The following is a 13,032-nucleotide window of genomic DNA, read 5'->3' as shown; positions in this document are numbered from 1 at the left end:
AAAAACATGAGTCGTAATTATTTGAAGATTATCTTAATCTTCTCAGATGTATTCTCAATTTTAATCGTCTGATTAAATGTATTTTAGAAGTACCTTTCACAGTGGCTAAATACACGCGAGTTCAGGGGTAACTTAAAACATGTTTATTTTTTCTTTAATTTCGTTCGGAACTTGTGACGTTTTTGTGGGTAATACATATTTACAACTCAAAACATGTTCAGGGCTACGTTATAAAGAAAATGAAAGTATAATTACATGACAAATAAATAATATTTCGTTGTATATTACATAGTGTATGTAGTGATAGGTGTATTACATACACCTGTCAGCGAAAAAACATCCCAGGTTATGCCAGTTATTTTAGCAATGTGCTGCATGACCCAACAATTTAACAAACCACAACCTCTTTTTTGGGACTGCAGAATAGTCGGGTTACACTTTAATGCATGCGTATGTTTATTGTAAAAATTACTTTGAAACACGACCAATCGAACTACGCCAGCAAATGGGAGTCAGGAGCCTGATATATCGTTTAATAAGTGTGAAACTAATTAAAATATTTATTGAAAAAATTCACGAATTTCGGTTGTTGTTGTGTTTGTTTTATGAAATACCAGCCCGAAATTCACATATATACACCAAGATGTGTATAAATTACGGAAATCCGTTGTGACAAAATCTTATCCGGTTTAAGTCCTCTGCTATGAGGAGTGGGTAAACATTACATCCCGTGGTACTTAGCGGGCTTCCTCCGGGAAGACAGAACAAACTAGATAGGCAGGCTCGAATCTATTACAATGTTTGTAATTATGTATGTACAATTATTGTTACACCAATATAATGCTATTTGCACGAACGGTGCAGATTTTCAAACATACCACATGGTGATATGATATGTAATCTTATGTAAGTGAAGGGAAGTTGACGATGAGTTTCATTATCGTCTATTGTAACTATCGTCAGATTATCATTAATAGAAACATCTACATGTCAAGTACTCCTGTAACATGAGAGTCGACTGGTCAGCCGTTTTTTTATCGGACGTTATTTTGCTGACTGTCGACTCTCATTTCCGAAGGGTTATTTCTTTGATGCAGCTTCCGACGTCAGATGAAGGCGGAAGGAAAAGTGCAATAATATCAATATTTCTTGCTCTATCAGTGATAACATTGATGTGTACTTACAGTTTAGGTATTAATTATTCCATTTATCTAGGAAAACCATAACTTGAGGCCTCATAAAATAGTATTTTAGCGGATTAGATATGACGAATCCTTTCCGTAACATTTTGACCTAGATTTAAATATGGCGGCTGGGTACTACAAAAAACGGAACGTGAATTCAAGCGGGCAGAATGCAAGTAAAAGTAAAGGCAGATCAAGCGTTTTGGGGACTTTGCAATTGGTTTTTTCTATTTACCGGCCGGATCGCTTTCATCATGAAGTTTTGTCTGGGTCATGAAAGTTTACGTTAGGAGATGTAAATATTTGTTTTAAATGGATTTTACGGCTGATTTTGTCAAAATACTTGTTGATTTATGAAAAAGAGGTAGGTATTTGACATTGATGACGATTTAAATATGATTTAAACGTTTTATATTGTCATAATCCAAACTTTGAAAATGTTGTCCTCAGCATCGGGTAAATGGCCTATCGGAAGTTAGAGATTAGACACGACGTAATGTTCCAAAAGTGTCTCGTCGTGCTATACCTCTAACATTGTTGGAGTTCATGTCAAGATACTATTACAATTATGCAAGTCATATTCACTTGAAAAAATGTATTAAAGATATAAATTTAAATCTAGTAATATCTAATGTCCGTATCCTGCTCGATCAAATTAATATGTGACGTTGTTCACTGAACATTAATTCTCTGAACCCTTTGTCTTCCAAATTAAAATTTTGTCATTATCACTGGCGCACATACACTCGGTCCATTTCCAGATACAAAGATGACGTAACTTGCACTGCACCATGTTGTGATGTCATTATACATGCGCATTACATCAATGTTCGCAGAGAGACGCAAATGTTTCTTGTTAGTTTTAGTTAAAACACATTTTATGGTCAAAACAAAAGACAAAAAGATCGTCTAAAATTTTATAAAAATCTATAGATAAGGGACAACAGATCTAGACAATATTAATAGACAGTAAATACAAATATTGCTTTTATCATAAAATCAGCCATTTTATTCCTAATTATTGACTCTCTTCCACACACAAATCCTTCTTGCCTATATTTAAAAACTAGAATGATTTAGATAATGACACCTTACCCTATTTCTACTAACAAGTTAGCTCCTTTCCAGTATATCATTTCTCGTCAGTCATGTAATTTTAGTTTTGAAGAGAGTAAATTGAATATTATTCACATCATATTGAGGCATCAATATAGTACTTTTAGAGACAATGTTTTACGTTCTGATATAGATTAGTTTGTTTGTTTGTTTGTTTGTTTGATTAATTAACGTCCCATCAACAGCCATGGTCATGTAAGGACGGCCTCCCATGAATGCGGTTTGTTGCGTGTATGTTGTGCGAGGTGCGTGTTTTGGGAGACTGCGGTATATTCGTGTTGTGTCTTCTTGTATAGTGGAACTGTTCCCTTTTTATAGTGCTATATCACTGAAGCATGCCGCCGAAGACACCAGGCAACACACCCCACCCGGTCACATTATACTGACAACGGGCAAACCAGTCGTCCCGCTCCCGTTATGCTGAGCGCTAAGCAGGAGCAGAAACAACCACTTTTATAGACTTTGGTGTGTCTCGGCCAGGGGACAGAACCCAGAGCCTTCCTCACAGGGGCGAGCGCTCAACCAAAGGCCAAAAGTGAGGTGGTGTCAAGGGAGACTCTAAGAAGAACAAAGTAATTTAGGGAGAAAGAAAAGATAAGATCCTAAATTTAGTCGCCTTTTACGATCGTGCAATAGGGGCAGCAGGTACAAGATTAGTCTCACTGTACAAAATAGAAATCATTGTGAACATGCAAATCATTTTTTTATGTTCAAATTTAGTTAATTCGTGAAATTAATTACTATAATCTGGATTATAAACCTAATTCTTGGCGATGGAAATTTGACGTTGGAAACGTTATTGAGCGTGTGCAATCCATCTGGAGTGGAAGAATCAGATATGTAATATGGTATACATGGTGTAAAGCTTTTCCCAGAAAAGCCCATGTATCCCCAAACTACGTAAGACATCAGATTATAAGCTTTAAACATACAAACACTTTTAATATAGACCTATGATTATATTTAATCACAGTAAAGTTCTTTGAATTGTTTAATTTGTATATATCTAAGTCATCACTAATAATCGTTTGTATCTCAATGATAACGTGTGCCTAATCCTTAGTATACATGTTTAAAGTCAAGGTACATAGAACATTTAAGATGTGTTAGGGATCAAGATTAAAGTAAGTAAAAACCCTACTCAATACATGCTAACTGAGCTTTCCACCATTCTCTGGTATACACCTTGTACAGTAATATTACCAATGTGCCATCTACAGGTCCCTATAAAACTCCTATGAAATGGCCTTTGGACCTTCTGGTACGTCCAAATATATAAACCATTTTTAAAAAAGAAATCAATATGTTATTTTTTCACCAAAAAAAGTATTTTACATGTACTGTAAACTGATTTTGGACACTTCAATAAACAATATCATTGTTTTGTTCTCATATCCCTCTGGTGTGCATCTGTGTAATTAATACGCCATATCCATTACATATTACTGATATTAAATGTGCGCTATGTTTCACCACTGTGCTATTTTAATACAACTTTCCTGTCTTGGTGTAGAAGATACAATCTCTATGAATGTGATCAAGTTTTAAAATAGGTATGTAACGACACAATACGTTTTTAGGGAAAATTGTGCAAAAACCCTAAACATTCTTACGTTTGGAGGTTGTTTGGTCTGTTCGTCTTATCAGTATATATATTACAGGTAAATAATATAAGACTCTTTCATATGTGGATATGAAGGATAGGGATATTCTACCCGAGGGTCACAAAATGTTGTCAAACCCGAGGCTTGCCGAGGGTTTTGCAACATTTTGTGATCCCGAGGGTAGAATATCCCTATCCTTCATATCTACTTATGAAAGAGTATTTTCTTTCAAACCTCGACGTTTTATTGCAATTTTACAACTATAATATCCCGCCACTTTGAAATAAATTCGAAGAAATCCACGACTGGAAGTCAATTTACATACATGAAAAATAACGTGATATTTTCAACACAAATTCCGTTGCTTGCATCTTTTATAGTAAAATCAGTCAATTTTGTGAAGAAAAAAAAAAGTTAATTTTACCGTTTGTTGACGCCGTGACGTCACGAGGCTTTATTGCACGGGTAGTCATGCAATACAGCCTCAGGCGACATGAGTGTATTGCCCTAGACCAGCCGGTATTACACCTGTAGGTATGAAAGAATATATAATCGCGCGTGCTCCTTACCCCGGTCCAGGGTATCATTACCATAACAATGTATTTGAACCTTCTGACAGTGAACCAAAAGAGCGTATACCTACCAAGAACAAGATTCTCTACTTCTATATTTACATTTGCTTGTCACAATTACCATATAAACTAACCGAACATGAGTGAAGTGTATAGCCATATAATTGACATCCAAAAAGTGACCATTCTGACGTCAGTGTTTCGTCTTTACATATTCCAGAGTTAGCTCCCTTGCGGGTAGGTATCCATTGTGACTTCATAAGTTTGTGAGGGCAATTTACGTCGTTTTCTCCGAAGAGTATGACGTTACGCTTGCAAATACATTGACGTCACAATCAACACCTACCAACAAGGGCAGATAATTCTGTAATAAATAGATACAGAATATTAGTGACATGGGCACGGCAACTGATCAACGTCAAAATGGCTGCTCAAGGTCATAGATAAAATCATGTTGATAAACAAGTTTTCTTGGTCTAACCTCAACAACTTGACAAAGACCCCCAAAATGAGTAAATAATTTAACCATAAGTATCGGGTATATATCGATGCCAGAGCTTTGTAGACAAACTTTACAATGCGCGCTGATAATCTTTATGGCATTTCTACATTGACAGTATATTGATTCAATAAAAATGCTTAAATAAATGTTGACAATTTTTACATAAAATGATTACACATAAAATTCTATACGAACAGGAACATACATGAAACAATATAATTGCATTGTATAATGTTTTAGTGGATACCCAGGACGAATGAGGAAGTTTGCTGGGATATGGTGACAGGAGGAAGCCAGGCTGTGATCTTTGGGACGGGGCCTGTAAGGGGATTACTCATACAGATGTGTCAGCCAGTGAGCAGATGTGGCTACAACGAGGTGTTAATCATGCTTAGTATACAGCCTCTTATAGCTCTCTGATACCATAACACTAACTCCACGATGTCATACACAAGATCGTTGTCTTAGATGTAATACTGACAATGGATTAGACTATATTGTGTGTCTGTTACAGATATAAGATTTATTTTATAGCTGTTCGATATAATGGCTCGTCATCCGTCGATATAAGTGACACATACTTGGATCACGGTGTAACTAGCATTATTGTCACAGTTATTGGTCTGATAGCATCACCAGTGACTCAGGGTTCATAGGTCAAGTCATCAAAGGGATTCTGGACCATTATTTCATAATTTAATCACCCTTTTCAGTATCGTTCAAAATATTCAATTTTTACCACGCACTACTTTTGCGTTTAAGCTTTAATAGTTTCTCTCGATTAATGATCAATGAGAAATTTGATCTGTAAAAATAATAATCGAAGGTAAATTATGTTTTACTGCTGCTATTGTATTCTTCAGACTTTATATATCATTTTCGTCGGATCATAATTCAGTTACAGATATTAAATGCTAAAGGGATTTTGGAACTTGACAAGAATAACGTGACTATCGGATCTGCAATGTATGTTTTGGTTACGGGCCACCAATCAAAAACTTCTTTCAATAAATCTATTTTGCAAGTTATCTGATAGACTAAACATTATATCATGTATACGTTGTCATTTCTTTAACATCATTTATATTGATGCTGATCTGCAAGGTTGGTAATTTACTGATAACGTTAAGAGATATATTTATGTAAACAAACAAATATAGTATCTGCATTGACAGTGTTTGAAAATGACCACTGAAATATAGAAAATTTGTTATTCACTTCACTATTGGAGCTTTTACCATATCCATGTACTTTTGTGTTTCCGATAAACTAATTTGCATAACTCTCTGAACAACATAAATAATGAAGTTTTTTCCAGAAATTCAGAAATGTGTGAGCATTTCTCAGAAACAAACAATATCTATTACTGTAAAGTGTAAACACAATTGTCAATTGCCTATGTATTTAACGTAATCCGGTCGATGGACCAGAGAGGTACTTTAAACCTTAAATCCTTGACGATAATGTGCTTATTGACCTTTGACATATGACATCTGGCTGAGACCTTCATCATATTTAAGATGACGTTACGTTGGCAATGTTGAGACGTGCTAAAGCTCCAGATCTGATTTTCACCAGAACTCATCTCGATTACGTCTTTATTCACGTGCTGAGTAAGACGGGGAAGTACGCATTTCCGGCTCTCGTGACACCTGTACAATTATGTCCTTATATAGAATATGCTGTCTAGGTTTACAGTGTAACATTTTTGTATTTGCATAAAGAAGATAAGGTAAAGTGTTTGTTTGTTTAAAGGCCGCCAGTCAATAAGCCCAACTGTACAACATATATTGCAAGATAAAGAGTAACCTACCCCGGGGTTTATAAGAACACGTATCTCATGATTGTAACTCCTTTAACAGCCATATAGAATTACGTCCGCATCGATGTGATTTGTTGGATTGTGCTTATTGAAGTCAAGGTAGATTTATAATTAGGTAGGTATAATTCCTTCTTGTTAAAACAAAATAAAAAGTAATGGCAAATAATGTAGTTCAGTTAAAAGTATTAGTCGGATTTGGTTTAGGCACCGAAAAGCAAAAATTGCAAATATGAGCAGATGTAGTGATGAATTCATTAACATGCATTTAGATTAGTAACTTTATGGAAACATACATCGAGTCAGAAATACCACTCTGATACATTCCCTCCACTTCCGTATTTGTACATCCGAAGAATAGGCCTATCATATTTAATTTTCGCAACCTTTCATTATCATTTAGATAGAAAAGGGTCTGCATAAGATGTCAGCGAGGTTTATTGAAACATCGCCAATTGTGCTCAAAAAAGTAATGCTGTAGTCAAGGCTGCCATGGCCAACCACAATCTATGACATTACATGATGCTCTACTAAGCTACTTATTCGTTATGGCCAATCTACATTAATTTCCTGATTCTAGTATCAACACTATGCAACAGCATTATTTGACTGCTATTTCCATTTCTAACATAGTCTTAAAAGGAACAATTGTCTTCAACCCTTAGCTAGATGCTATTCTGTAAAATCGAATCCCTATGAATATTCATTAAAATTGAGAAGAAAAAAAAATACAAATAATGTTCTTTCTTTTTTTCCAGACTGAAAAACATAATTAAAGAAGGTCCAAACATGATCACAACATTAACAAATTTTTATTTTGACCAATCAGGGGTGTTCACTTCTTTGACCAATCAGGGGTGTTTATTTCGGCATGGCAACAAAGCTTTTCAAAATTGTTAGCTATTAACCTTAATCATCTTAATTTCATCTATGAAAACCACGTATTTTGGAAGTGTTACAATGTCATTCAACATACCCCATAACACCTACATGTACCAATTTTCATTTTTATTTGACAACATCTTAATTTTAACCAATCAGAACTCGTCATTTTAATTACATGATAGCCAATTGCTTCGAAATGGTTACAATGATATCTACCATACCCATAGTCTAAATTTCCAAAACTCATCACAGGTTAAAGCACATTTCTTCACAATACAGTATCAAACCATCTAAATTTTCACTCAAGTCTACACTGAAATCGTAAAACTGTAAAGGGATATTAGGGTAAATTCACAAAGAAGTGTTCTTTGGCTACTTACAAGTGCTGTTTTCAAGACACTACAATACTTTTTTCGCGGGCCTTAATTTGGAAACTAATTAAGTCACAGAGAGAAAAGATCAAAACAGTAAATATGATGTTAGGTAAAATTGAGGACACACCTTTAACATGGTGAACTGAGATAAAAAAATCTTTGTTTCTAACAATTCTTCACATTTTTGTTGCGTTTGCTCAAAAACGCATTTCATTGTAAAATATTTCTTTTCAATTATTCTTTACGTCTGATATGAAACTGTGTACCTCATTCCAGAGCAGTAAATCAAGTTGTTAAGCCATTTTAACATATTATCTCTGGGCTTCGATGGGACAGTTGACCTCCACCACCTTAACATGGCAAGTCCTTAAATGGCCAACCCGACTGAACAAAGGTAGGAAATCAATATTAGTTCAGATTAAAACATTCCTTCACTACTTGTTCCTTTTATCAAGGTAAACATCATCAATTTTGAATAGCCACTTCAGACGAATGTTGTTGATTTTTTTAATCACAATGGCTAAATTTCGCAGATTTCCTTTTTTTAAATATCTGCTGATTAGATTATACAAATGATATACGAGATTTTGTATCCCTACACATTTCTCAGGTGATCACAATTCGCGAACGTTGTTAACCTCAAAAATGACTAAAATGCGTGAAAACTATATTGGAACTTTATCCAAAGGGAGGCTATCAGTATAGGTATTTCATCTCCAAACTGTATACCGATAAATGTGTATTTGAGCTACCAAATACCGAAATATTACAGTTCTAATAATGATAAAACATTTAACTCAGCTAAACGCAAGGTATCGATAAAATTAAAACTAATCAAACAGATACCGAAATGTCGTTAAATGTCCTAAAAATAATAATTAAAACTCATTAAACTGGTGTCTGTAAACTTAAAACTTATCATCAAAATCCTGAGCCGCGTGATATTACTTACTAAATATATCTGACAAATGCACGATAATTATTTCCAGGTTTAGGACTTAATCATTTAGACAGTTGTGTATTGTGTCATACAAAAAAACACAGAAACCAATATACATATGTATCTAAAATAAAAACCAAATATTTACATGGTACAACTGCGGTGGCCTTGTGGTTACCGTGGATTAAGTTCACCATGTAAATTACAGTAAATGATAACGTTGGTACACGTTTACTCGCTGGCATTTACATTTAATGTTGAGCAATAATCAACAAAAGAAAAACCAACAAAAGTTATTGAAAAACTCAATTAAAGATAAGTTGGAAATATTACTTAAAGATGCTCCACCGCTGACAAATGGTATTTTTCACTATCAAAAACAGGAGCAGACGATTTAGTATTTTTCTTCAGTTACAAAACTTACTTACTTTACACGATTACCACCATTGGAAAGTTTGAGCTTCTAATTTTACTTCATGTTGAAATTACAAAATATAATTGATTGCATCCCGAAAAAAATCCGTGGCACTATATCCTATATGGAATGAAGTACTGATTGCGCATGCACCAAAGGCAAAATAAATTATTTTATATTATTTCTTGTGTTAATTAGACATATATGTACATGATTAAACACTAATTATTGTTAAAGTGAGGGATATCATTTATGCTCTGTCGGCGGTGGAGCATCTTTAATTCTACGAGTTTATAATTCGTAATTACTCATTTATAGAAAATCTTGCCAATTTTAATTATATAGTGCTGTACGGTTAAAATCAGCTACAGAAAATGACTTTTCTCCAAAACAACAACAGTTCCAAGGTAACATTTAAATCCAACGAGCGAAGGTAGCGTTGTCTTATTTCACCATACCGACTACATTCTAGAACAAAATGTTTGCTGTATTCGACCATCTTGATAAAACCTGATAAATAGTATCAGAATCCTCATAATGAAGATATACAATTAATTGTACAAGTAGTAGTTACTTTAACTCTACTATTTACCTTGTATTTAATCTTTATGTCTCTGTTTTGAGGAATAAAAGAATTGATGATGATGATGATGATGATGGAGCTATACTCGGTAATCGTCGATTATGTATTTGAATACTAAAACTAATACACAGATGTTTTCTGTGAAAGTTGCTGATCAAGATATAATTTGAAAGCAGGAAATGGTGGATTTGAGCGAATTCCTTGTCTATTCCATTGATCTACAACAAAAAGAAGAAAAAATAACTTTTTAAAGGAGGTTTTTACATACATAGATATACTAAAAGTATGGTTTTCGGTATTCGGGTATGTAATGATAAAAAATTTCTAGAATTGAATCATTTTATTAACTTTCCCCCTATCAAATAAAATGATCCCTATTTATATTCATTTAATTAATTGCTTTTCAAAACTAAAAACTTAATTTTTCTTTATTTTCATACTAAATCTGGCATTATGATTGGCCTAAATTTTGTTTGCAAACTTTCATGAGAACTCACACAGTTTGTGAATAAAATTGCTTTCATACCCCGATGAAATTAAAAAATAGTGACACTTATGCTTAACCAATTTAGTTGCGCCAATAATTTATCTAGCTGCTTCAATATTTAACTCTTTTGTCTAGTTCGAAAGGTATATTTCCCACGAAATTATATCTACATACGAATGAATTATGTGGAAAAAAATTAGTTTGAAGGGTTTTTCTATCAAGTTTGAATTTTAGAAATCGCATAAAGTTTGTAGCCTCGAAAACCACAGTCTCTAACATGGGTAAGCGAGACTATAGGAATTATATATATATATAGTCGACATGATCCGACCACCTAACATTAGCAGGAAAATAGACTCAGAGGTTCTGCTGAGAGGCTGCGTCAATAATAGAGACATGGCTCATGTGTTATATTTAAGGTATTTAAGTCCTCTTTTATATCTGCAAATTCCTTGTGAGTTTATTAATGTTATTGAGTATATCTGATTTATGTGTGTAATATCCTTATCTTGTGACCAGATTCATGAGGAGGCGATCTGTCTCGGATTGGTAACAGTGAAAACTGCAAAAAGTGTTTCATTTGAAAAAATATAAACAAAAATTTACATCCGAATAACATACCAAAACGCGTGACATATTTATATTTTTATTTATGTACCTAGACCTGATATTTGGTCAGCACAAACCCGATCATATTAAGTTCAGTTAAATTAGGGTTTAACCGGGACAAAAATGCGACAGATTTTTTTTTGTTATTAAGTTTGATGCTTATAGTTTAACATGAATGTCTAACGTGACACTACCCAAATTGAAACGCTACCAAAAATGGAACACTTTTAAAACATGTGATACAGAATTTCTGTTTTACAAGTTAAACTAACAAAACCTGTCATGAATATTTGTAGAAGGAGAGACATTTGTACTGTTTAAATCATATATTTTCTCCTTCTGGAGTTTGTTTGAAAATTAAACTATTTGACTTCAAAGGTGGTCAAACATTCAATTAATTTTATAGATATCCACTATTCCAATTATGTATTTGAAAATAATTGCTGATGGAATTTTCTGCAGGTAAGGCCTATGAGATGGGCAACTCCACCGTTTTTTACGATCGGCTAATGTACCTTTGTATTTGCCTAGGGGTTTTTAGATATAATCCTAAATAGTTAAATATAAGAAGATAGATTCGATATGTTACAAAAGTTCAGATGGTTTGAGTACTATTTTGGAAAGAAAAATAATATTTAAACTTATATACTATTAAAACAAAACAAACCAGGTAAACCTGCTTATATTCATGTTTTCAAAAATCATATTAAAATATATCATTCGGAAAACAGGGTCATAGTAAACCATGATATTATGTTTAAACTTTATATTGATGTCAAAATATCATGTTTTAAAGAATACGCTTACAAGTTGTTAGGCAAGGGGAAATGGCTATAAACCGTAGGTTCCTTTGCCGTCAACATAGACAAAAAATGAGTTTCCAATCTCTATGCAGCATGCCTAAATAATCCTATCGGAGTGGCGTCCCCTGAGACTGCTAACCTTTTTTACAATTACTAACAACAGTTGCCTCCCTTTATATATGTACTGTACCTCTAACAATTTCTCACGATAATATTTGTAAATTTATTTGTCAAGCATTATTTTTCTTTCAAAATTTTATGATGAATACATGTATAGATATTGACAAATTCCCCGAACCACACACTCCAGTCTATTATTCCAGTCAAAATATCCAAAAAGCAGACGAAAATTTTGACAAAATGAATTTTCTTGATGTTAGAATGATGGATACCTGCACATTGACGAAAAAGTAATCATCAAAATTTTCCAATGAGAAATTGTTGTAATGAAAAATGTAGACACATTAAAATGACCAAAAAAAAAACCCCAGAAAACGCGAAAGTCGATTTATCAGCCAAGACATGTTTCGAAACCCACATTTAATGAAAATTATATATTTCTAGCTCATCTGTTCCATTTCTGTTAAATGCGAACACTATTTATTTCAATATTTAAAACACTCAATTTCTGTTTTATGTGTACTATTTATTCAATACTTACAACACTCCACTTCTGTTATATGTATGGACTATTTATTTCAATACGTAAAACATTCCATTTCTGTTATGTGTGTACACTATTTATTACACTCTATTTCTATTATGTGTGTACACTATTTATTACACTCTATTTCTATTATGTGTATACACTATTTATTTCAATTCTGAATTTGGCCAGGTTAACATGTTTAAACACTCGGAATTCCTTTATTTCTGGGACAATATCAATCAGATAACCAAAATATCTTTTCCCGAACTTGAATGCAATATAGATAAGAAGTAAACATTTGTAAAATTGAATAGTTTTAATGAAAATTCATAAAAAATTCTATTGATCATATTGGAAGGAATGATAAAATTAATTTAGCAAATGAAACCTTAAACATTGCAAAATGTCGTTATCTACAAGGTATGTACCGTATTTAAGATGGGCATGGCCGTTTTTAACCCAAACCTGCGAGAGAAGGTGACTTTCTTAC

The 13,032-nt window shown here is 33.4% G+C and overlaps 1 long non-coding RNA gene across 1 annotated transcript in view; it reads left to right on the top strand.

Annotated features, from left to right (window-relative positions):
* The first annotated feature begins 1,019 nt into the window (after positions 1–1,019).
* The window catches only part of LOC138319001 (uncharacterized), a 27,903-nt gene continuing 15,890 nt past the window's right edge, over positions 1,020–13,032 (top strand). Inside the window, exons 1-3 of the long non-coding RNA XR_011207940.1 lie at positions 1,020–1,548; positions 5,219–6,915; positions 8,333–8,450. This is a non-coding gene — a long non-coding RNA (uncharacterized lncRNA). The remainder of the gene's footprint in view (positions 1,549–5,218; positions 6,916–8,332; positions 8,451–13,032) is intronic.

This window comes from Argopecten irradians, chromosome 3, assembly GCF_041381155.1.
Source record: "Argopecten irradians isolate NY chromosome 3, Ai_NY, whole genome shotgun sequence".
Classification (NCBI taxonomy): Eukaryota; Metazoa; Mollusca; class Bivalvia; order Pectinida; family Pectinidae; genus Argopecten; species Argopecten irradians.
The sequence above is the reverse complement of the archived record's forward strand: the minus strand, read 5'-3'. Positions and strand labels throughout refer to the sequence as shown.